Below are 24,216 nucleotides of genomic sequence, written 5' to 3'. Positions count from 1 at the left end.
ATGGAGCCTTTTACACATTCCTATTTTAATATAACAGGTAGCAAACTCATTCTGGTGTTCTTATTTTTGATTATTTTTCTTGGAAGTTTATTTTGCTGAGCACTCTATTCCTAAATCATTTCAGAAGTGACTTTAGTATAGCTGAATTTTAATAGATAGAAATAACATGACTTCAATTTAATTTTCCATAGACTACGCTTTAGACATTCTTTACAGCTTCAGTTTTGCTATGAAAGGGAAGAGATCAGACAGAGTGCCATTCTTTTTGCATGTGGTTAATGACCAACCAATAGCTCTCTGGGATAACTTTTTTTTTTTTTGCTGAAGTTGTCTCTTCATCCAGATTCTACTTAGATTTTCAGTTGTCTTTGGGATAACTTTTTTTTTTTTTTTTTGCTGAAGTTGCTCTTAGTTCATACAGATTTTAATTAGATTTTCAGTTGTCTGACAATCACAATAGAAATAAAAGTGGTTGTATCATAAGTTCAGTGAAGTCTAACTGGGACTAGCATTCTTTCAGTGGTTTTGCAAGGATACAGTTATCTGTATCTCTGTAATCCATTATTTTAACATACACATATTGATTTATTTGCAAAATGAAAAAAAAAACCTGAATTAAAAAAGGCTTATCCTTCAACTTCTGTAGCTTTGTGTTACCTACTTTTTAGAAAAGTTACATGCAAGATTTTGGCCTTCTACCACAGACAAGGAATGCTGGCAAGTGTGTTGTTAAAATTCTGTCATTGCCTCTTTATTTGCCTAAATTGATGGAAAAACACTTTCAGGTCATTTTAGTGAAGTTCAGTTACAGTGGTTACATAAGGTATGTCATTTGAATACTGGTTGTAATGTGTTTCCGGTGTTCACTTGTATTTATAACCTGAATACCCAGTACCCCCCCCGCAAAAAAAAAGCCAGTTGAACAGATACAAAAAAAATTTTTTTAAATTTATTTTTATTTTTTGAGATGGAGTCTGTGTTGCCCAGGCTGGAGTGCAGTGGCACGATCTCAGCTGACTGCGACCTCTGCCTCCCAAGTTCAAGCGAGTCTCCTGCCTTGGCCTCCCAGGTAGCTGGGATAACAGGTGTGCACCCCCATGCCTGGCTAATTTTTGTATTTTTAGTAGAGGTAGGGTTTTACCATCTTGGCCAGGCTGGTCTTGAACTCCTGACCTCAAGTGATCTGCTTCCCTCAACTTCCCAATGTGCTAGGATTACAGGCATCAGCCACCTCGCTCGGCCTGAACAAATACAAAATGTTTATGCTGAGACTAGGCACTTTATATACTATTACTTTTGAAAAAACAAAACAAAACAGGATTTAAGACTACAAACTAGGATGGGAAGAACACTAGATTTTTAGTGATAAGTCCAGGATTTGAGTCTGAGCCTTGCTACAAAGTTACTTGGTGGTCTTGGGCAGGATATTTTACCTCTCTGGGTCTTAGTTTTCTTTTTGGGAAGTAAGGATCCTGTACAGTATTAGTCTTTTTGACCAGTTTTAACAGTCTGTGATTCTCAGTTTTTTCTGTCTTGTGAAGAGAAACTTAACAGTATTAAAGTTGCCAGCTCTTTTTTTTTTTTGTCTTGTGAATAGTCTTGGTAACAGAAAACTGGTTTGAATTAGCCTATCTAATTTTAATGTTTTCCAAAACTAGTTTTAAAGGAGACATGAAATTAGAAGTATTTAGTTTTACTTTTTTTTTTGACACGGCGTCTCGCTTTGTCGCCCAGGCTGGAGTGCAGTGGTGTGATCTCTGCTCACTACAAACTCTGCCTCCCGGGTTCATGCCATTCTCCTGCCTCAGCCTCCTGAGTAGCTGGGACTACAGGCGCCCGCCACCACGCCTGGCTAATTTTTTTGTATTTTTAGTAGAGACGGGGTTTCACCGTATTAGCCAGGATGGTCTCAATCTCCTGACCTCGTGATCTGCCTGCCTTGGCCTCCCAAAGTGCTGGTATTACAGGCGTGAGCCACCACGCCCGGCCTAGTTTTACATTTTAATTGTGCCTCGCTGTTGTCACTTTAAAAGAAGCATGTGAACTGAAAAGACAAAAGACTTTGAAAATGTACTGTGCAATGAAAGGAGAGTCACCTATTATTAAAGTTCTTTGAATTCCCATTTCATGGCAGATGGCAGTGAAATGAGCTAACATGAGCATGTTTATTTATGTAGACTTTCCCATGTAAATCAATGCAGATGTATTGCTGTTACATTTTTCTCCAAACATTTTATTATGAAAAAGCTTAAACATGCAAAAAGTTGGAAGAATTGTATAGTGAACCTCCATATATTCCACAATTAGTGCAGCCTGTATTCTGCAATTAGCGCAGCCTATATTCTGCAATTAACATTATCTTTCATTAACTGTATCTTACATCTATGCATCTATTCACTCCACTATTTAACCTTCATTACATCTTACTTTTTGCTTCATTTCAAAATAAGCTGCAGACATCCTTACAGTTTACCCGTAAACATTTTGACATGCAAATAATTAGCTGGAGTTTAATACTTGTTAAGGCTTCTTAAAGTTCAAATTTATATACATAAGCCTGGCATAGGGGCTCAGGCCTGTAACCCTAATGACTCTTGGGAAGCTGATGCGGGAGGATTGCTTGAGCCCAGGGGTTTGAGACTAGCCTGGGCAACATAGTGAGACCCCCCATCTCTAAAAAAATAAAGAAATTAGCCAGATGTGGTGGTATGTGCCTGTAGTCCAGCTACTTGGGAAGCTGATGTGAGAGGATCACTTGAGCCCAGGAGTACTAGGCTGCCGCGAGCTATGTTCACGCCACTGCACTCCCAGCATAGATGACAAAGCAAGACCCTGTCTTTAAAAAGGAGGAAAAAATTTACATACATAAAAATGTATAACTGTTAGTGTGCCATGGATGACAGTCATTAATTGAGCATCTGGCATTTTTCAGGGTCTTTGCTAGTCTTGCAGATAGAGAGATGAGTAAGACACAGTTTCTGCCTTCATGGTGCTAGTAGGATAAATAGAAGAGATGTCTAAAAAAGTAGTGTTTTATTTGGAGCTTTTAGTTGCAAATAAGAATCAGCTGTCTTCTACAGATAATCGGTCTTCCTTACAGAACCTGAGGGCAGGAATTCAGTGGGGCTTTGGGAAGGGCTGGAACCAAGAACCAGAAGGCTCACAGGACTGTTTTTTCCTAACTCTGCCCATTTCGTTCTTTTTCTTCGAAGATGTACTTTTTTCTCTTTTTAGTACAAATGGTAGAACATGGCTGTCCCTAGAGCTTTTATTTTACATCTAACAGTTCTCAGCCACATAGACATACCAGTTTTCTCTGTTAATTTCATTCCAAATTCCTGGGAGGTAGAATCTGGCCCCACCCTGGTTCAGCTTGCCTGAGGGCTGAGCTGTTGGAAGCTCACTTTTGTGAATGGAATGAAGTAGGAGGGATGGAAGAGACAATTCCCAGAACAAGTATGGGGCTGTTGTAACCTGGGCTGACACTAAAAATGGTTTATAACTACAATGTGATAAATACTGGTACAGACAAGAACAGGCTATAGAAATAGATGGAATAGGGGCAGGATCAGCTTCCTGGAGAAATTGTCGGCTAAGGTTTTTTTGTTTGTTTTTTTTTGAGATGGAGTCTTACTCTGTCACCCAGGCTGGAGTGCAGTGGTGTGATTTCGGCTCACTGCAACCTCCGCCTCCTGGTTCAAGTGATTCTCCTGCGTCAGCCTCCCAAGTAGCTGGAATTTCAAGCATGTACCACCAAGCCTGGCTAATTTTTGTATTTTTAGTAGAGCCGAGGTTTCACCATGTTGTCCAGGCTGGTCTCAAATTCCCGACCTCAAGTGATCCACCTGCCTCAGCCTCCCAAAGTGCTGTGATTACGGGTGTGAGCCACTGCATCCAGCTGGCTAAGTTGGGTTTTGAAAGATGAATTCAAGTACAACAGTGGGAAGGAAGGATATAGGAGAAAGATAGGAAATGGCATAGTGTGTTTAGGTAACTGTAAGGAGATTGGCACATTCGCAGTATAAGTTTTGAAGTGGGGTAGGTTCATTAGAGACCAGAGAGAGGGAGATCCAGGCCAGTTTATGAAGAACTCTATCTTGTTAAGATATGGGGAGTCAGGGAAGGTGGGTGACAGATTTATTTCCTTAAGAGATCATTTCATGGAATGAACTGGAGGCAAGTGGGGCAGAGACAGAAAATCTTTTGAGAGCTTAGACTAAGAAAATGGCAGTAAAAAAGAGGAGGGGAGAGAATTTGGTAGTAAAATCTTTAGTACTTGTGATTTATTTGATGTCAGGAGAAGGGGAGGAATCTTAAGATGATATCCCTGGTCTCCTGACTTGAGTAACTGGATTAATTGGTATACTAGCCAAGATAAGAAATATGGGAGACTGTGGTGCTGGCAGTGTTATATTTCTTGATTTGGCTGATAACTACAAGGGTACTGTTTAAGGATTATTAAATTGCGCTTATATGTTTTATGCATTTTTCCATCTGTAAGTTATATTTCACAATCTAAAAGACCAGAAAGGAACAAGAGAAAATAAGTTTGGGAAAGAAGATACTGACTTTAGGATTGGACTTTTACATTTGGAGTCAACCCTCCAGATGGAGATGTGTGGAAGGCAGTTGGAAGTGCAGTAAAATTGGAAGTGCAATAGAGGAGTATAGGCTGCTAATAACAGGTGAAAGGATTAGGTTAGGTCTGTAGTTCTCAGGCCTCGTTGTACATTAAAATCTCTGTAGAGTTAAAAAAAAAATATTGATAACCTGGATCCCACCCCAGATTAATTAAATTGACCTCTAGGGGTGTGAGGGTACCATGTCTAGCTTAAAAAGCTCCCTGTGCATTTTCTTATAATACACAGAGTTGAAGAACCACTGGGTTACAGAAAGATCACTTACTCCCTACAGTCTGTTACTGACAGAGTTCTGCAAAGAGGATTTTGTAATTGCTTTAGAACTCAATATAGGTTTAATCTTTTTGTTTTGGGTACAATTATTATACCCTGTGCTTTCCCCCTACTAATACCAGAAATTTTAAAAAGTGTGTACGCTTTTCATTAAAATAATGATGCACATGTGTTCTTGAAAAAAGTATGTGGAAGACACAAGCTGTTTAGTTAAAGCAGTTTTAAAACAGGAACTTTCCTGTGATTAACTGAAATGGCCATGTCTTACCTAGTTTTAATTATTAATAGTGTATAGCTTTTGCAGCCAAACATAGATTGCCTCATCACCTACAGTGTCTTTGAAAAATAAATATGAAAGACAGTGATTGGTAAATGAATTGGGTGATGTAGTCTGGGAGGCAGATAGCTGTAAATGGTGAGCAGCTGTCTGTGATGTATCTGATACGGAAAGGACAGTTGCTTACTTGTCTGTCCTCAGGGTCCTGTATCTGTATCCATCAATAAGTATTTATTAGCACTTACTATCTTCCCAGAAGTGTATTAGGAAATGTATGTAAGTTACTAAATAAGTAACTAGATAAAATAGACAAAAATGCATGGGACTTGCACTAGGTTTGCCAGTGTTTGGGTTGGGGAAGGCTGTGTAAATGACAATTCAATGTCAAGTTATGTGATAATTATAAGAATACAGTTGCTGCTCGGAGACTGGAATTATTTCTTGCGCTTGAGTGTAAAGAATGATTCTTGCAACACATTGGCCTCCTATTTTCTTGAGCTCCATTCATCTAGTGATCTTATTTTCTGTGGACATCTGTCAGACCATGGACCCCAGATCTGTTGTTCCTACTGCTTTTTCATCGTCCTTTATATCCTTGATGTTCACATTCCCTTCCTCACTCAGCTTAAATTCCATAGTCATTATGCTAACTCCTCTGTATAGTCTGTATAGTCCCACACTTTAATCATACTTACTTGGCAAAACTTACAACCCTGGTTAACTCTGACTCTCCCCCTAACCTGCACCTGTACCTGTGCATCTGAACATAGCTGGAAAACACATGCCTTCATACACCCTATGCTGAATGATCTTATTTATTTTTTAAAATTCATAACCTTGAACCTCAAATGGGTCCTTAATGCTCCTAGGCAATCATATGTACCTGGCCCATTCACTCTGTCACTCTGTTAGACAGTTGTTTGATTACTCCGATCCCTTCCTTTTAAAATCCATAATACCCTCTCTCCCATTCAACTGATGACCTTGCTTCTTACTTCACTAAGGAAATTGAAGCATGTACTTGTGCCTTCTGCCCTCATTCCTCTCACCATAGATAAACTACATGTGCTTCTATCAAAAACAAGCTCTTCACTTGTGTATTAGATATTATCCTCTATCAACTACTCAAGGATATTGCCCTGAGAATCCCCCTCCAGATTTTCCTGCATCATTAATATTTTGTTTTCTGTTGGATCATTCATCAACATTTAAACATGTTATTCTTCCAGTGTTAAACATACTTGATCCCACTTTGATTGCCAGCTACTGTCTCATTTCTTTGCCCTTCTTTGTAGTGAAACATCTAGAAGTAGTCTCTATTCAACTGTTTTTAATTTCCTTCCTCATATGATCCCTCTTCTATTTCTTTATTGAGATATAATTCACATGCCCTAAAATTCGCTATTTAAAATGTACAATTCAGTGGTTTTTAGTATATTTACAGAGTCGTGCATCCATCACCACTGTCTCAATTCCAGAACATTTTCATCATTGAAAAAGAAACTCTGTACCCCTTAGTGGCCGCTCCCTGTTTCACCCTTCCTCCAGTTCCTGGCAGCTACTAATCTACTTTCTGTCTGTGTGGATTTGCCTATTCTGGATGTTTCACGTAAATGGAATCATACAATATGTGGTCTTTTGTGACTAGCTTCTTTCCCTTAGCATAATGTTTTCAAGGTTCATGCATATTATAACATGTATGAGTGTTTCATTCCTTTTTATGGCTAATATTCCATTTATGAATATGCCACATTTTGTTTGTGCATTCATCAGTGGATGGACATTTAGGTGGTTCCACATTTTGGCTGTTACAAAAAATGCCGCCGTGAACATTTGTGTTCAGATTTTTGTGTGGATGTATCTTTTCAATTATCTTGGGTACATACTTAGTAGGGTAGACTTTCTGGGTCATATTATAGCCCTGTGTTTAACATTTTGAGGAACTGCCAAATTGTTTTTCAAAAATGACTGTACCATTTTACATTTCCACCAGAGTTCGAGTTTCTTCATCTTGTTCTCTCTTAAGCCAACTTTAATCAGGTTTTTCCTCTATTTCCCAAACTTCTTAGCTGAATGTGCCCTTGACAAGGTCATTAGTAACATCAAAGTGCCTAAATTCAACAGTCAGTTCACAGTCCTCATTTTGTTTGACCTATGCCCAGCATTTGACACAATTAATTATTCATTCCTCCGTAATACACTTTATTCATTTTTGGCTTCCAGGATACTGCATGTTGTGTGCAGCTCCCCCTGTCCCCCAACCCCACACACACATTTTATTGGTCAATCCTTGTCAGTTTCCTTTGTGATTTACTCCTTTTTCTCCTTCCTTTAAAAATTGGCGTGTCCATTGGGGATCTTTATCTAGACTTACACATCTTTAAGTACTATCCTTGAACTGGCTCCCAAGTTGATATCTCTAACCTAGATCTCTTCTTTTTGTCCTTCCGAGCCATGTGTCCAGCTGCCTGCCCGCCAGGATGTTAGACATTTTAAATGGAACATGTCTAAAACCCAACTCCTTTTCTTTCTTTAAAAATATGTGCCACCCATAGGTCTCCCCATCTCTGATCAAGGCAATGCCATCCTCCAGTTGTTTAGGCCAAAACCGATGGAGTTAACCTACACTCCTTTTCTCACATCCCACATCCAATCTGCTAGGAAGTCTCGTTGACCTCACCTTAAAATATCTGCAGTGTCGTAACACTTCTTACCATCTCTGCCGTTGCCATTACCCTCGTCTGATTATCATGTCTCACCTGCATCGTTGTGATGGATTTCTAATTAGATCCTCTGCTGTATCTTTACCTCCAACAGTCTAGCTCAACACAGTAGCCAGAATAATCCTTTAGAAATATGTCACATCAGGCCGGGTGCAGTGGCCTGTAATCCCAGCACTTTGAGAGGCTGAGGTGGGTGAATGACCTGAGGTTGGGAGTTTGAGACCAGCCTGGCCAACATGGTGAAACCCTGTCTCTACTAAAAATACAAAAATTAGCCAGGTGTGGGGTGCATACCTGTAATCCCACCTACTTGGGAGGCTGAGGCTCAAGAACAGCTTGAACCTGGGAGGCGGAGGTTGCAGTGAGCCAAGATTGCGCCACTGCACTCCAGCCTGAGCCACAGAGTGAGACTCTGTCTCAAAAAAAAAAAAAAAAAAGAGAAAACGATAAATATGTCAGGTCATATGCATTTTCTGCTCAAAACCCTGCATTGCCTCCCTGTTTCACTCAGTAACAGCCAAATTAGGCCCTACTTCATCTGACCCTGTTACCTCTCTGACCACATCTGTTGTTGTTATCCTTTGGCTTACTGTATTCACCTCCTTGCTGTTCTTCAAACAGGTGTGTGTTAGACTCAGGGCCTTTGCACTTGATGTTCTTTCTGTTGGAAATGTTCTTTACCATTTTCAGATCTCCTCAAAGCTCACCATATTCAGTAAGCTTACCCTAGTTACCTTTAATTATGTAACTTGCTCCTCCCACATTCTGGATTCCTCTTATTCTCCTCTTTTAAATTTTTGCATAACATTTAACATTGATTGAGTACATTATTGACTTATGTTTATGATTGCCATGATTTGAATGCGTCTCCCAAAAAGCACATGTTGGAAACTTAATCCCCGCAGCAACTTGGGGAGGTGAGACCTAGTAGGACGTGTTTAGATCATGAGGAATTTACTCTCACGAATGGATTAATGCTGATTATAAAAGAACTTGAGGCTGCGAATTAGATCTCTTTCTCTCGCTCATGTGATGCCTTCCACCATGTTATGACGTGGCAAGAAAGCTCTCACTAGATGTGGCCCCTTAGTCTTGGATTTCCAAGACTCCAGAACCATGAGCCAAATATATTTTTATTCATTATAAATTACCAAATCTGTGGGATTCTGTTATAATAGCATAAAATGGACTAAGACAGTGATACATTGCTCTTCCTCCCCACCCCGCCACCCCCTCACTCCCCAACGCCACTAAGCTGAAGCTCCATGAGGGCAGGGATTTCTGTTTTGTTTACAGATGTAACCCAAAGTGTCACAGTGCATGGCACATAGTAACCATTCAAGATATATTTGTGGAATAAGTAAATGGATGGCTGTATGGCAGAGGTGGGGGTCTGAGGCAGGCCTTGAAAAATTTTGATTACGTTTTGGGGAGAAAAGGACAACTTAGTTTCCCTTATCTTTCCCAATCTTCTCTTTTCTGTGCCTTTAGCAAGATCTCTTTAACCTTCAAGGCATGGCATCTGAATTAGAACCTGAGTTTGAATCTGCTTAGTATATATGTGACCTTGAGGAAGATTTCTGGCCATTCTTGAGTCCCTTTTAATAATAAAAAAGTCATTTTTATTGACGTATACTTTGAATATAGTAAAATACATTTTTTTGAATATATGGTTCTATGAATTTTGACAGACTTAGTCATGTAACCACCATCAAGATATTTCCATTACTACAAAACGTTCCTTTCAGTGCCATGTAGTCAGTTCCCTCTCTTCACCTCCTGCTCCTGGAAACCATTGATCTGATTTCTTAAGTGTGACTCATTTTTAGTCAAACCTCTTTCATTTAGCCTCTGTGCTTTCGAGATGCATCTGTGTAATTGCATGTATCAGGAGTGCATTTCTTTTTATTGCCCAGAAGTATTCCAGTGTATGGATTTACCACAGTTTATTCATTTACCAGTTGATGGATTTGGGGGTTATTTCTAGTTTTTGGCCATTATGAGTAAATTTGCTATAAACATTTTCATTTCTGTTGGGCAAATACCTTGGGTGTGGGAATGCTGGATTGTATGATAAGTGAATTTAACTTTATAAAAAACCACCAAACTTTTTCAAAGTTATTAGTTTTTTTTCACATTTATCAAATGGGGTAATAGTCAAGACTTTTAGTTGTGAGCAACAGAAATTGAGTCTGGGAAAGGAACTTACGAACAGGGTGTTAGGTGGCTCACAGAATCTCTTGGAGGGCTGGAGAAATAGGCTGAGAAGTTAGCATCCAGGAACAAGATTCTAGGCACAGACGAGGTTGAATCGCCAATACCATCAGGGGGTGCTAGACACTGTAGGTAGAATTACTGTCTCTGGAAACTGGATGAAGCTGCTGTGCTTGCTGCTTTCACTTGCCAGAATAGATTTTCTGAGGACCCAGCTTCTTTGAGTCATTTGCTTTTGAATCACCATCTGGAGGTAGGCGCTGCCTCAAAGGGTAGGGGATTCCCCAAACATGGGAAAGAGGATTCAGATGTGGGGCTGAAAAAGGAAATAACACGTGTATACCACAACCTCCAGAGGTGGCTGTGATTAGATAGAATAATTTCCATGGTGTCTAGGAACTTACTAGAATATAAATGCTAGTTTACTTTTCTGTTTTCCTTTTTCCCCATCTGTCTTTTGTAAGTAAAATTTTTGTTAAAGTGTAAAACAAACTACATAAATCATAAGTGTGTATAGCTTGATGAATTTTCTTGAAGTGAATTCATCCTTATAACCGGTACCCAGAAGAAATAGAACGTTGCCAGCACCCAGAAACTTCTCCCGTGTCCTCATCTTCATCACTGCACACTCCCCACTCCACCACTGAATCACTGGTTTTGACTAGTTTTGCCTGTTTTCAAACTTTATGTAATCAAAATTGTGTGTGTATGGTTTCTTTCTTTCAGCATTTCTTTCAATATTTGTGGACTTCATTTTTTGTTGATTTCATATTGTTTCATTGTGTGAGTATAACACTATCCATTGTACTATTGATGGACACATAAGCTATTTCCAGTTTTTGACTAATGCAAGTAAGTACTGCTATGAACATATTTGCACGTCCTCTGGTTTAAGTATATATGTTTCTGTAGGTATGTAACATGGAGTGAAACTAACGGGTCATGGGTTCTGTGTATGTTCAGCTTTAGGAGAGTCTGCTGAAAAGTTTTAAGTATCTTTTTTTCACTTTCCACTACTACCAGCAGTACATGTAAGTTCCATTTGGTCACTTCTTTTTGACATCTTCCTCTGTTTTCAATAGGACTTTGTACCCCAGTATAGTACTTGTTTGAGTCTACCTAATCAGTTACAAGTATCTCTTTCCTATAATGTTATTAACTCTTTGAGGTGGGATTTCTTGTTTTATCTTTCTCCTCTTAGTACCGAGTACAGGCCTAGAACACGTAGTAAATGCTCTGTGAAAGTTGCGTGAAAAGATGAATCGAGAGTATGTCTGTGGGTGGGAATTATCTTGGCATTTTTTAGAACAGATAACTCACTGGTCTGACTGGAATTAGAAGTGATGGGAACAATGGGTGATAGGGTTGAATTAAGTCAGGTGGAATCTGATTCAGGAGGTAATAGGTAGCCCTGTTTAGTTCCTAAACTGCGAGAGAGTTAATGAAAGCTGTTTTGTTCTGTGAGTGAAGAATTGTGTTTTTGTTACAGGTGTGTCCAGCTGTTAGGAAATAGTTACAAAAAAGATTTGGGCCCATGATTGGAGACAAGATTAGACAAGGCGTGAGTGGGTGTGAATTTGGTTAGCTTAATCTCTAAGTTTTTAGTTTCTGTATAAAATGGGGCTCCACCTTGTAAAGATTAGAGCTAATTTATAAATATGAGTAGATGTTTTCTTTTTTATTCACTGTGTATTTTGTTTTGTGGCATTTGAATTTTGTGGAACTCGGAATTTTGAAACATGTTGTGAAGTGTAATTCTGCCAGTGTAAATCCATGTGGAATTTTTCTGACTATAGTATCTCTGGAGCACCTTGCATACTCTTCTTTGCTTCTACTTTGTTGCTCTACTCTAGCACCTTTGGTTCTGCCTGTGTCAGAAGTAAAAAATAAACCATTAATAAAGTGGCTTCTTGCCTCTGAGAGCTTATCCCTCAAAGAAATGTTGAACTGTTCCCTGTAATTTCTGTTAATTATAAAGCACATATATGAATATAAATAAATACTAAGAATCAAGATTTTTAGTGGAAGAGGAAAAAAATCCAAGAGGTTCATAAAAAAAAATTGTAACGTTGAATTGGAATTATCTATATGAACTCATGCTTTTGTGTTTCTTTTTTCCAATTTTGCTTCACATTTAATAATAATGTTTTGAGCTAATGTCTAGATATTACCTGATTGTTGAACATTAGCATGAAGAGATCTCCCTGAAACAGTGGTACTATATTATTATTTTGAAAACTAATGTATTTCTTTAACTGGAGAGTTTTAGATTGACATAAAAATTGAGCATGTAATACAAAAAGTTTTCATATCATTCTATCCCCTCACTCCCACCTCATAATTCCACCTATTTTTAACATCTTACATTACTGTTGGCACATTTGCTAAAATTAATGAGCAAATATTGATACGTTATTATTTAAAGTATAATTTGCATAATGTTCATTCTGTTATACAGTTCTGTGAATTTTGAAATATTTATAATGTTGTGGTTACCATTATGGTCTCATAAAGAATACTTTCATGCTCTAAAAATCCCGTTTCCACTTATTAATCTCTGTCCTCTTTCTCCAGGAATCTTGGCAACTATTGATATTTTTATTGTCTTTAGTTCTGCCCTTTCTGGAATGTCATATAGTTGGAATAATATATTACATAGCTTTTTTTAGATGAGCTTATTTTATCTATCTGTCTGTCTGTCTGTCTGTCTGTCTATCGTCTATCTATCTATCATCTATCTATCTGAGCTTCCTTCATGTCTTTTTTATGCTTTGATGGTGAACTCCATTAAATCACTGAATAATATTGCTATCAGTTGCATTTTTTTTTTTTTGGTATTCGCCTCGAAAGACATCTTTTTTGCTTCCAGTTCTGGTGATTATAAATAAAGCTGTCATAAACGTTCCTGTGCAGGTCAACTGGGTAAATACTTAAGCACAATTTTTGGATCATATTGTAAAAGTAGATTGTGATTCCTAAAATTTGGTAGATTTCATAAGAGAAACCATCTGGGTTTGGTGCCTTCTGCTTTTGGAATATTCTTAATGTTAATTCAACTTCTTTAAGAGGCATAGGCTTATTCTGATGATCTGTGTTTCTACTGTGACCTTCGAAAGAGTATGCCTTTGCAAGGAATTGATACATTTTACTGAAGTTATCAATCAGTGGCCATAGAATTGTTCATAGTACTCCTTGATTATCTTTTTAATTCCCAACAGTTTAGTATAGATGGCTCCTCTTTTATTTGTGATATTAGTAATTTGTTGAACTCATGGTTTTAAAAATATTTACTTGCTCTATTGACTGAAAGGGCCTAGAAGCAATGACAGCCAGCAGAGATGAGCATATCTAGTGCCCATATATTGTTTTTTTAATACCATTTGCCACTAAAAGGAACCTTGGAGAAGTGGCTGATTCCAGGTGTGGGACCAGAAGAGTGCTGTCTAAGTCTGGAACATCTTGTGTCAAAAAGCAAGGGAGCTGTGAAAGGCTCGGGGCACATGTCTGAAGAACACAGGAACTCACTTGTAAAGGCTACCACAGGCCAAATTTGAGACAACTTGAACATTACAAAATGGTAATAGACATTGAGTGGAAGAAAAAAAAAAAGAAAACACTGCCATGATTTCATAGTGAGAAAGAGAAGGAAAGAGCGAGGAGAGGGGTAGGAAGGGAGGTGAAGAGAAAGAGAGAAAAGCGAAATCTTCTTTGCAGAAGATTGCCAGGTGATAAATGTAAAAGGAATTATATAATTAGAAAATCACCGTTTTGTATACCCCACATAATAATCTGGTTCAGATAAGGACGATCACTGGATGCCATAACTATTAGGTGAAAGACTGTTGGGAGAAGCAAATATTTACACAGTCTCAAAGTATCACTTTACAGATTACTTTCTACTTAATAAAGGGAAAATAATTTTACAATATAGAGATCTGTCATTCACCACCTTAATGAAGTGACTAAAACTTAAGATCAAGGAGCTGGTATCAAGTACCCCCTGACTTGATGCAGTAAGAGCTATGCAACATCACCTTTGTTTAAATCATTGCCGGAAATGAAGAAACAATCAGAGAAATCAGAATGTGGAGCGTTCTATAAAACCCTTGGCCTGGATTCTTAAAAAAGACACTGAAGTATTTATTTAGGGGTGAAGTCAAGATGTCTGCAACTTACTTTCAAATGGTTTCACAAAACACAGAGATACAGCAAATGTAGCAAAACGTTAACTATTGATGAACCTAAATGAAGAGTACACAAGTGTTAATTGTAATAGTCTTTTAATTTTCCTGTTTTCAAAGTGTAGATTTTTAACAGTTAATTGATAATAAAATATGACTCTGAAGGGTCTTAAGAGATCTTCTAATCCAACCCCTCGTTTTTACAAATGGGGAAAGTGCGACCCAGGGAGACTTGTCTGAGGACACATCAGCTGGTTACTGATAGAGCGTGAAGAGCATGCCTATTCTGTCTTTTGCCACCACCCGTGGAGGATGTGAGTGGCAAGATGTGGGAGGAATGGCAAAGGGACAGAGAGGGTCTTTGGGAGGAAGGGCTCTCCGGAGTCATGGTAGGAAAGGGGCACCCCTTAGTAGGAGCATGTTGTAGCCAAGATGAAGGAGATTATGACCTGAAACACAGGCAGGCCCGAGAGACCCAACGCTTCACCCAGCTTAGCTCCTCCTTTTCTCTTTTTTAAAAATTCTTTGTTGTTTTCTGTCTCTAATTATTCTTTCCACTACCTTAAAAAAAAATCTCTATAAACAAAAAACAAACGTCTCTATTTTATTGTCAGTTGGTCATTTTGCTTTTTCCACCAAGAATTAACATGATGTCATGGAAATAATATAAATTTTGGAGCTAGACAGACCTGATTTCAAATTCCAATCCTGCATACTAGCTCTGCAACTTGGAAGTCACTTAACCCTGCTAAGTCTTGGTTTCTTCATTTTTGAAAAGTTATTTCTTCCTACTTTGAAAGGAAGTGGCATTGTACTGGGGTATTTTAAAAAATAAATCATGTTTTCTCCTCAGTTATTTGGAAGTTAGTTATACAGTCCTGCTAGTGGGTTTCTTAGAAAATACAGTGATAACATTGTTGACTTGTTGGAGTCTATTGTTAATTGGTAACTGGTAGTACTGACAATGTCTGCATCTTAGAATACTTTAACTTCCTTTACCCTGTTTTCCACCTACATGCCATTTTAGTTGTTTACATTATTGTATACATTTAAGCCCACAAGTTTAGTCATTCACTGCACAATGAAGTTTCAATGACAGACTGCTTGTACAATGTACAGTGGTCCCATGAGATTATATCATGTTTTTACTGTACTTTTTCTGTGTGTGGATACATTTAGATTGTGTTACAGTTGCCTACAACCGTATTTGGTAGAATAACTTGCTGTACAGGTTTGTAGCCTAGAAGCAATAGGCTGTAATAACCTAGGTGTATAGAAGGCTATAACATCTAGGTTTGTGTAAGTACACTTTATGATGTAACACAGTGATGAAATTGCCTAGTGACACATTTCTTAAGTTGTATCACTTTTGTTAAGAGATGCATCACTGTATTAAATAATATTTGTCATTTTAAAAATAATGTTATAACTGTTCATATTCACTTAGATTTACCCATATGCTTACCACTTTATTTGCTCTTTTTCCATCTGAATCTCTAATTTTTTATCTGTAATAATTTTCTTTCTGCCTGAAGAATACCCTTTAGAATTTCTTTTAATACAGGTTTACCTGTGGCATACTCTGTTTTTGTTTATCAGAAAGTTCATTTGTTTGCATTCATTCCTGAAGGCTATGTGTTTACTAGATATAGAATTGTGTATTGGCAGTTATTTAAGCACAGGGAAGCTCCCATTCCTCTGTTTTCTGGATCCATTGTTAATATTGAGAGCTGGCAGTGTGTCCCTCCTTTGAAGGTAATTGTCTTTTTTCTCTCATTTAAATTTTGCAGCAACTCTGTGAAATACAGGTTTTATTGTTGTTAGTACAGATGAGAATAAAAACTCTGGATAACTTGTCCCTTTCACACAGCTAGAAAATAGTGGATTTAAATCCAAGTCTGTGAGACATCAAAGCCTATACTTTCCCCACTTTGCCTTACTGCGTCTCACTAAATAAAAGTACACGTTCATCAATTTAACAGTATTTATTGAGCTTCTCTTATATGTATAACTTTGCTATGAACTGAGGTGGATACTGGATTTTGGGACATAATTCTGACCTTCAATTTATAGTTTGGAGAAAAGCATGTTGAAAACATTCAATTTGTAATATGAAGCAGTATGTGATTAATAGCTAAAATGGTGATAGCCTGTGGTAATTACTAAAAGAATTTAATGCAAAGAGAATTTTACAATTGGCTGGATATGTCAGAGAATATCCTGTGAAGGAGGTGGGACTTGGTCTGAACCCCAGGCAGAGTTTGTGTGGGATTGAAATCGTAGAGACTCTTTGGGTCGGGGGAAGTTACGTGAATAAAGGCATGGGGACTGAATGATGGATTTGGGGAATGGCAGCAAGGTTGATTTGGTTCTAGCTGAAGTTTATAAATATTGTTGAAGATAAGGTTGTATGTGAGGTGGTGTGTCATTATGGAGATTGCAAACTCCTGTTCTCTGTCTTTTAGGGCATAGGGAGCCCTTGTAGAATGGTTTAGGGGCAGGGGTGGTACAGTGATTATTTACAGGGCAAGAGCTTGGCTTGATTTTATCTTCCAACCTGAATCTCAATTATGACTTTGTCACTTCCTCATTTATATTGTGGGCTAGTTAAATTTTTCAGGCCTCTATTTCCTCATCCGTGAATTGGAAATAATAGTACTTCTTTTATAGGGTTGTTGCAAGGATAAATGAAGTGATATATGCAACGTACTTAGAACAGTAAGCACTATGTAAATGTGAGGCATCATTTTATTATTATTGTTAGTGTTATTAAATTAGATTATGTATGTTAGTATTCACCCTGATGCCTGGCACATGGTTAATCATAATTCCAGTCACTAATAGAATATATATGGGATAATTAACCAAATTATATTTTCCCACCCCTGCACCTTATATAGGAAATTTATGTCCTTTAAAAAAGTCATATTTAATGTATAAATAAGCTGTATAATTCATTTAGGTTATTTCCTCATTGCATTGTTTTTGATTACATGTTACATATCATTCCCAGTCCACTCCTCAGCTAACTCATTATAGTTATAAAAATAATGGTGAAGAACAGTGAAGAAAACATTCTATGCTAAGAATGTGTAGTAAGAAGAGAGGGAAGGAGGTAATATTAGTTAAATCTGTGATAAGGCAGTATATCATAGACAGAAGCTGTGAAGATGCCATAGGAAAGATGTAGGAATTGTGCTGGGTGCTGAATTTAGAAACATTATCTATGGGCATTGTTTAATTTGATTTCTTTAGGAATTGTTTGTAGTGTGAGGATGCTAACTAAGCTTCCACCATAAGTATAAAGAATAAAAAACTGCCTTGTCTGTTAAAATTTTATTCGAAGAGAAATTGTATAAAGCCATTGAAGCATCTGGACTGACAAGCTAGAAATGCGTTTAAGTGAAGGCTCATTAATCTTTAAGAAGTTGAAAAGCAAACGTATGTGGCAGAGAAGCCAGTGTGGATTTGCAATACTGAATGCCAGCATCTTCAAATATTGTCAGTAAAGGACAGTGGGAAATAAGAATGGACACCACTTATATGTTTAAGTTTAAAATAGTTCAGCATTATATCAAATGCCTTTATTGAAAATAACCTAACTAGTAGCTAATTATAGTTTTAAGGGAGGTTTAACTTTATCTGGTGACTGTTTGCATTGATTAGAATGATTTCACAAGAGAATATGCCTTTAAGTGGGCATGCTTTTAATTTCGGAGGAAGTAAACACATGGTGCTGTTCTTAGGTTGTATTTCAGATCTTCTGTGGTCTAATTGCCAATGATTTATACCTTGTTTTCATTGACAACTTAGAAAAGACATTCTTTAAATACTGTCTCATTATTTTTCCCATTTCTTTTTCACATTCTTTGTGTTTCTTATAAATTGGCAAGGGAGTATCTTTGCATATGGTTTGTTATTGGAATAAGATGCTTTTTTTTCTTTCTGATCTTGTTTTCCTAACCTTTAACCACCCTGTTAACAGATGGTCAGATTATCCTTCTACTCTATCATTTTGAGTAACTTTGTTTTGAAAAAAACCCAACTTCTAACAGTGACTTAAATTTTTACAAGATAGTATCAGTAACTCATTCATTATGGCAGCTTTGATTCTTGAGGTTCCTTTTATCTTTTGGGTTGAGTTTGTATTTATATGTAATACTAAATGGGAAGCCTGACTTTAAGTTATTGGGTGATTATTTCTTCCTGACATCGGAGCTCAATTTTTAGTTGATTCATAGCATCTTGAGAAGCAGATAAGGCCGGTATCTTTTACTTGAGGGCACTTAAAATTGTAGAGAACCATAGGTTTTGGCACCTAACAGACTTGGATTTAAATTGTAGATTTTCCCTTGTGTACCTTTGGACAAGTGACTTAACTGAGTTTCAGTTTGTAAACCTTAAAGTAGAGACTGATTGTATCGCATTTACCTTGTAGAGTTGATGTGAATATTAACTGAGGTAATTAATGTGAAGTGTCCTGTACACTCTATGGAACATGGGAGATAAAAAAATGAAGGCTCACTTGCCAAGGCAATCAGTTTTACAAGACGGGACATGTAATTGTACATGATATCGTAGCAGTGTTTGCTATTTACATGGGTAGTTCCCTTTATCTGAGAATAAAGCATCTTTAGAATGAATCGTGGTCAGGACCTCAGTTCAAGTACACTCTGATAAGCTTGGATTTGCTTCTCAGTGACTAAAGGGTAGTAAGCACAGCAGCTGTGGTCACGACATATATTTGCATGGAGCATGATAGACATCTCTATGGCGAGACTGTCTGTTGTAAATTATGAGCCTAGCTGTGCTCCAACTATAAAGAATGATGAGGAGTTGCACGTATTCCCACCCTGAAGTACCAGGAATTATAATTGAGTCATCAATCATTTATTCATTTGATTATTCACTTGACAACTATTTGAGAGCTTACTATCTAGGCATTGTGATTTATACTAGGGGTATACAGCCAAGAGCAAAACACAGTATCTGCCTTCTAGGAACATGTAGTTACAGAGCTGGTAAGTGGTAAAACATAAGGCAAAACTAGTGCAGTGTGAGATATGGGAGGTCTTCTTCATTCAGTCCATGCCAGGCAAAGGATTAGGAAGGGGGTAGCGGTACAGGTCAAGATGAGAGGACGCTTCCTGTGGGAGAAGGCACTGTCTTAAGTTGAATGCAGAATAAGGGTGGAGGGTTTAAGATGTTAAGGATGGTATTTTGAAAAATTTCATTCCAAGGGTTAAACATCTTATTTCTGTGAGTAGGTTACAGAGTAAGCATGGTTGAGTCTAATTTTCAGCAGAGGAGTGGGAAATGAGATGTCCGAAATCTTTCTTTCACTGTTATCAGACATTACGAGTAGACCTAACTTTGTGCTTTGGAAATATAAGAATCCAGAATCGAACTTGGAAGCTGAGGGCCTTCTTGTTCATAGAATTTTAGAATGTTACCAACACTGTATTTATTGAATTTATTTATTTTATTTTTTTGAGATGGAGTTTCGCTCTTGTCTCCCAGGCTGGAGTGCAATGGCACGATCTCAGCTCACTGCAACTCCGCCTCCTGGGTTCAAATGATTCTCCTGCCTCTGCCTCCCCAGTATCTAGGATTATAGGCACGCATCACCACACACGGCTAATTTTTATATTTTTAGTAGAGACAGGGTTTCACCATGTTGGCCAGGCTGGTCTCAAACTCCTGACCTCAGGTAATTTGGCCTCCCAAATTGTTGGGATTACAGGCATGAGCCACCATGCCTGGCCTTACTGAATTTTTATAATTTGTATACAATAAATATTTGTTAACTGAATAGTAAATGAGATTGGCATGGTTCTGGTTCTTACCCTAACCCCAGCTTTAAGAATTAAGATCAGAGTGGCTGTAATGATTTGGTGAGCTATGTAAGTAATGGGCTTCAGGCTGGGCACAGTGGCTCATGCCTATAATCCCAGAGCTTTGGGAGGCTGAGGCTGGAGAATCGCTTGAGCCCAGGAGTTGGAAACCAGCCTGGGCAACATAGCAAGAACGTGTCTACAATAAAACAATTAGCCAGTGGTGCATGCCTGTAGTCTTAGCTACTTGGGAGGCTGAGGTGGGAGGATCGCTTGAGCCCAGGAGTTCGAGGTTGCAGTGAGCTATAATTGTGCTACTGCACTCCAACCTGGGTGACAGAGTGAGAGCCCATCTCTTTAAGAAAAAAAAAAAAGAAAGAAATTGGGCTTTGGCATCAGGCACCTCCACTGACTTAGTTACATGCTTGCCTAAGACCATAACCCAGGAACAGTGGACTCATTATCCATACCAGGTGATTATTAACAAGAGGAGCAAAAATGTGGACACCAGAAACTATAATGCGAAGCAATCTATATGCCCAGAGACTAAAGTAAAATTTTGTTTTAAAAAATCAGCCAGGATTTTGTACATATATATACACCCACACACATATAAACACATGTGCATAAATGTCAAGATTCATAATACTAAGATTTTCATATTTGTTCATTCATATCTGTATGAATATAGTATAGGTAGGTACAGTTGTCTGAGAGGAAATAAAACTTGTTTTGAGAACAAAGAGGAGGGAGAATTAATGTTACACTTGGGATGGGATGAGGGAAGGCTTTCTGGAGAGGTAGCATTTGACCTGACTCTTTCAAGAGAAGGATGGTCTGTTTTGCAGAACCTTTATTAGCATAATGAGTCATGAGGAGTCCCAGCTCTGTAGACAGGTGGTCTGATTCTTTCTTATATCTTCTTAATTTTTAATAAAAAATTTTTTATTTCCATAGGTTTTTGGGGAACAGGTGGTATTTGGATATATGAGTAAATTCTTTAGCTGTGATTTGTGAGATTTTGGTGCACCCATCACCCAAGCAGTGTCCACTGAACCTGATTTATAGTCTTTTATCCCTCACCACCCATCGTTCTTATGCCTTTGCATCCCCATAGCTTAGCTCCCTCTTATTAGTGAGAACATACGATGTTTGGTTTTCCATTCCTGAGTTACTTCACTTAGAATAATGGTCTCCAGTACCATCCAGGTTGTTGAGAATGTCATTCATTCCTTTTTGGGGCTGAGTAGTGTTCCATTGTGTGTGTGTGTGTGTGTGTGTGTGTGTGTATGTATACATATATATATATACACCACACTTTATCCACTCATTGATTGATGGGCATTTGGGCTGGTACACATTTTTGCAATTTTGTGAATTGTGCTGCTGTAAACATGCATGTACAAGTATCTTTTTCATATAATGACTTCTTTTCCTCTGGGTTGATACCCAGTAGTGTGATTGTTGGATCAAATGGTAGTTCTACTTTTAGTGATTCTTTTTTTTTTTTTTTTTTTTGAGATGGAGTCTCGCTTTGTCACGCTGGCTGGAGTGCAGTGGCGCAATCTCGGCTCACTGCAATCTCCGCCTCCCAGGTTCAATCAATTCTGCCTTGGCTTCCTGAGTAGCTGGGACTACAGGTGCGCACCAGCACACCTGGCTAATTTTTGTATTTTTAGTAGAGTCGGGGTTTCACCATGTTGGCCAGGCTGGTCTCGAACTCCTGACCTCAGGTGATCCACCCGCCTTGGCTCCTAAAGTGCTGGAATTATAGGTATGAGCCACTGTGACTGGCCGCAGGTGGTCTGATTCTAGTCCTGGCTCTGTCGCAGACTAGCTGCTTGATCTCAGGTAAGTCACTTCATTCCTCTAAACTATTGTTTCCTCTGTCCAGTTGGTATAATCATATTCTCACAGATGGTTTTTGAGGATTAAATGAAGTAATTCATGTAAAAGATGTAGCTGAGTATTTGGTCATTATTACTGTTAGGGTTTTGTGGGTAGGCCTTTTGAAGCTGAATTTAGTCGATTCTGTTCTCCTGCCTTAATAAAGTTATCAGGTTTCGAAAAACGAACCTGGTGGCTGTACTTTTCCATGTATCAGTTACACATTCTGAATAACTGAGATTTTGTCAGGATTCTTCTTGAATTGGAGAATTTGTTGCATACTGAGAAAACACCAGTCACAAGTTCATGGCGTTGTATTGCTGTCCCTTGAGTTTCAGTACACTGATTAGGTTGGAAGGGTAATCTTCCCTGCTTATATAAGACTGTACTTTTCAAACTACTTCCATGACTGTTAGTAAATGAACCTTCATTGCGGCCTTGGGAGCACATAGGTGGGCGATGATTATTTTTCAGGAAACAGAATTTACAGAGCCAGGGAAAAGCCTTTATGGCTGAGTGGCCATTTCAACACTATAGCCCTGGTCTCCTGACATAGTTCTATTTTTTTCTTTAATTTTCTGTGAAGTCTAGTCATCAGACCTGAATTTGCACTTAATCTCTGCCATTTACTAGTTGCATGATCTTGTGAGAGTTTTAAAATTTATGAGTCTGGCCCTTTTATCTGTGAAATAACTGAGATTTTGAACCACACAGGAATGTCTGTGATGCAGAATTTACTTTGCTTAATTTTTAATAAGAATTGCTTTGTATAACGCTGTATGGGAATGCGTATTTGTGTATTTAAGACTCACATTTATTCACTTATTGGTGTCTTGCCTGGTAGGAAATGTCTCTATTTCTAGATTGTCTTCAATGTTCTTATCCTGCTTATCTGTGGATAATATTCTTGATAGTCATGTGAAGGATCTATCTTGGGAAAGCCAAGGACATCTGGGAATGTTTGACAGGTGAATAACAACTGAATAACTGAATCCACTTCTCACATCATTGCTGGCGTTGCTTGTTCTTTCCTCCTTTTCTCTCTGTTTTTTGGCTAGGGAGGGGCGTTGGGGGTGTCAGTATTATCCAAATAGTTGGATAGTTTAAAACCTTGCAGCTAATAAATATACAAATTTTAGTAGTTTGAAGTTTGTTTTCCACTGGAAATTCAGGCAAGAGATCCATTTTACATATGAAAATCATTCGACAAATGCTTATCAATTATTAATATATACTGTTTTCCTCATGAACCCCTGTCAGAGGTAGGTGAATATAAAGTTCTGTGAGTACCATATTGGAAATGACAAAATGCGGTAATTGAAACTCACTAGAACAAATTCTTTTTATAGTCTTACCTTCCCCTGAAGTGTTAAATGTATACACGTGCATTTATTTATTAAGTGGCTGAGTTGTTAGGAAAATCCTAATGTTGAGTTTTCTAATAACTGAAAAAAATCCGTATTAAGGAAGAAGTTTTGCATTTTCCTTTTCTTATTCAGAGCAAAAGGTTGGGAAAAATACTAAGGTTGACTTGAAAGTGTCATTCAGGAGTAAGAAGGTTCTTTTTGAGTTAGTGTCTATATTTTAGGGGTTAGGTGAGAAGTCATCTTGTAAAAAGCAAGATTATTTTCTATAGATTATGGAAGTTTTTGTTCTCTTTCTAGTATGTAGCAAACTGAGTACTTACTCAGTTGCAGTTTTATTAATACTGTTATATTGGATATACCATGAGTCAAATTATAGTCTGTGAATTATACTCAGATGTGATAAGTTAGGAGGACACTATATTAGCAATTCAATATTTTAAAGTTATCCATATTAGGAAAATAGTATAACAACTCTTTATAGTTGAACCGATTTGGCCTAAATTTAAAAAATTATACTTCAGTCAGGAAGACCAAAACTTAATTTAGTAAAAATTTAATATAGGCTGAGAAGCTTTTTAAAGAATTGGATATAATGTGCACAGAATTAGATAATGGATTAGTCATAGTCCTTGTTTATGACATAGTTTCATTGGCCTGCAATAAGCACTTGTTTATCCACCATTGGGGAAAAAAAAGGTAGGTACTTATTATAATAACCTATATGTGACTTCCAGGTTTCCCCAACCATCCTATCCCCATGGCTTCCTCGACAGAATTCAAACCTGAATTTTGTATTCATCCTCTTTCTGTTTTTATTTGT

General features: G+C 37.9%; 1 protein-coding gene across 9 annotated transcripts in view; it reads left to right on the top strand.

Annotated features, from left to right (window-relative positions):
• STRBP (spermatid perinuclear RNA binding protein) overlaps nt 1-24,216 on the top strand; it is a 158,935-nt gene that overhangs the window by 32,645 nt on the left and 102,074 nt on the right. Inside the window, exon 1 of one of the 9 annotated variants that reach the window (XM_063696771.1) lies at nt 22,873-22,997. The exons of the other annotated variants lie outside the window; for them this stretch is intronic. The gene's annotated coding sequence lies outside the window, so the exon portion shown is untranslated. Of the gene's footprint in view, nt 1-22,872; nt 22,998-24,216 lie in introns of those variants that run through there. 9 annotated transcript variants of the gene reach the window in all.

Source organism: Gorilla gorilla, chromosome 13 (genome assembly GCF_029281585.2).
Source record: "Gorilla gorilla gorilla isolate KB3781 chromosome 13, NHGRI_mGorGor1-v2.1_pri, whole genome shotgun sequence".
Lineage (NCBI taxonomy): Eukaryota > Metazoa > Chordata > Mammalia > Primates > Hominidae > Gorilla > Gorilla gorilla.
The sequence above is the reverse complement of the archived record's forward strand: the minus strand, read 5'-3'. Positions and strand labels throughout refer to the sequence as shown.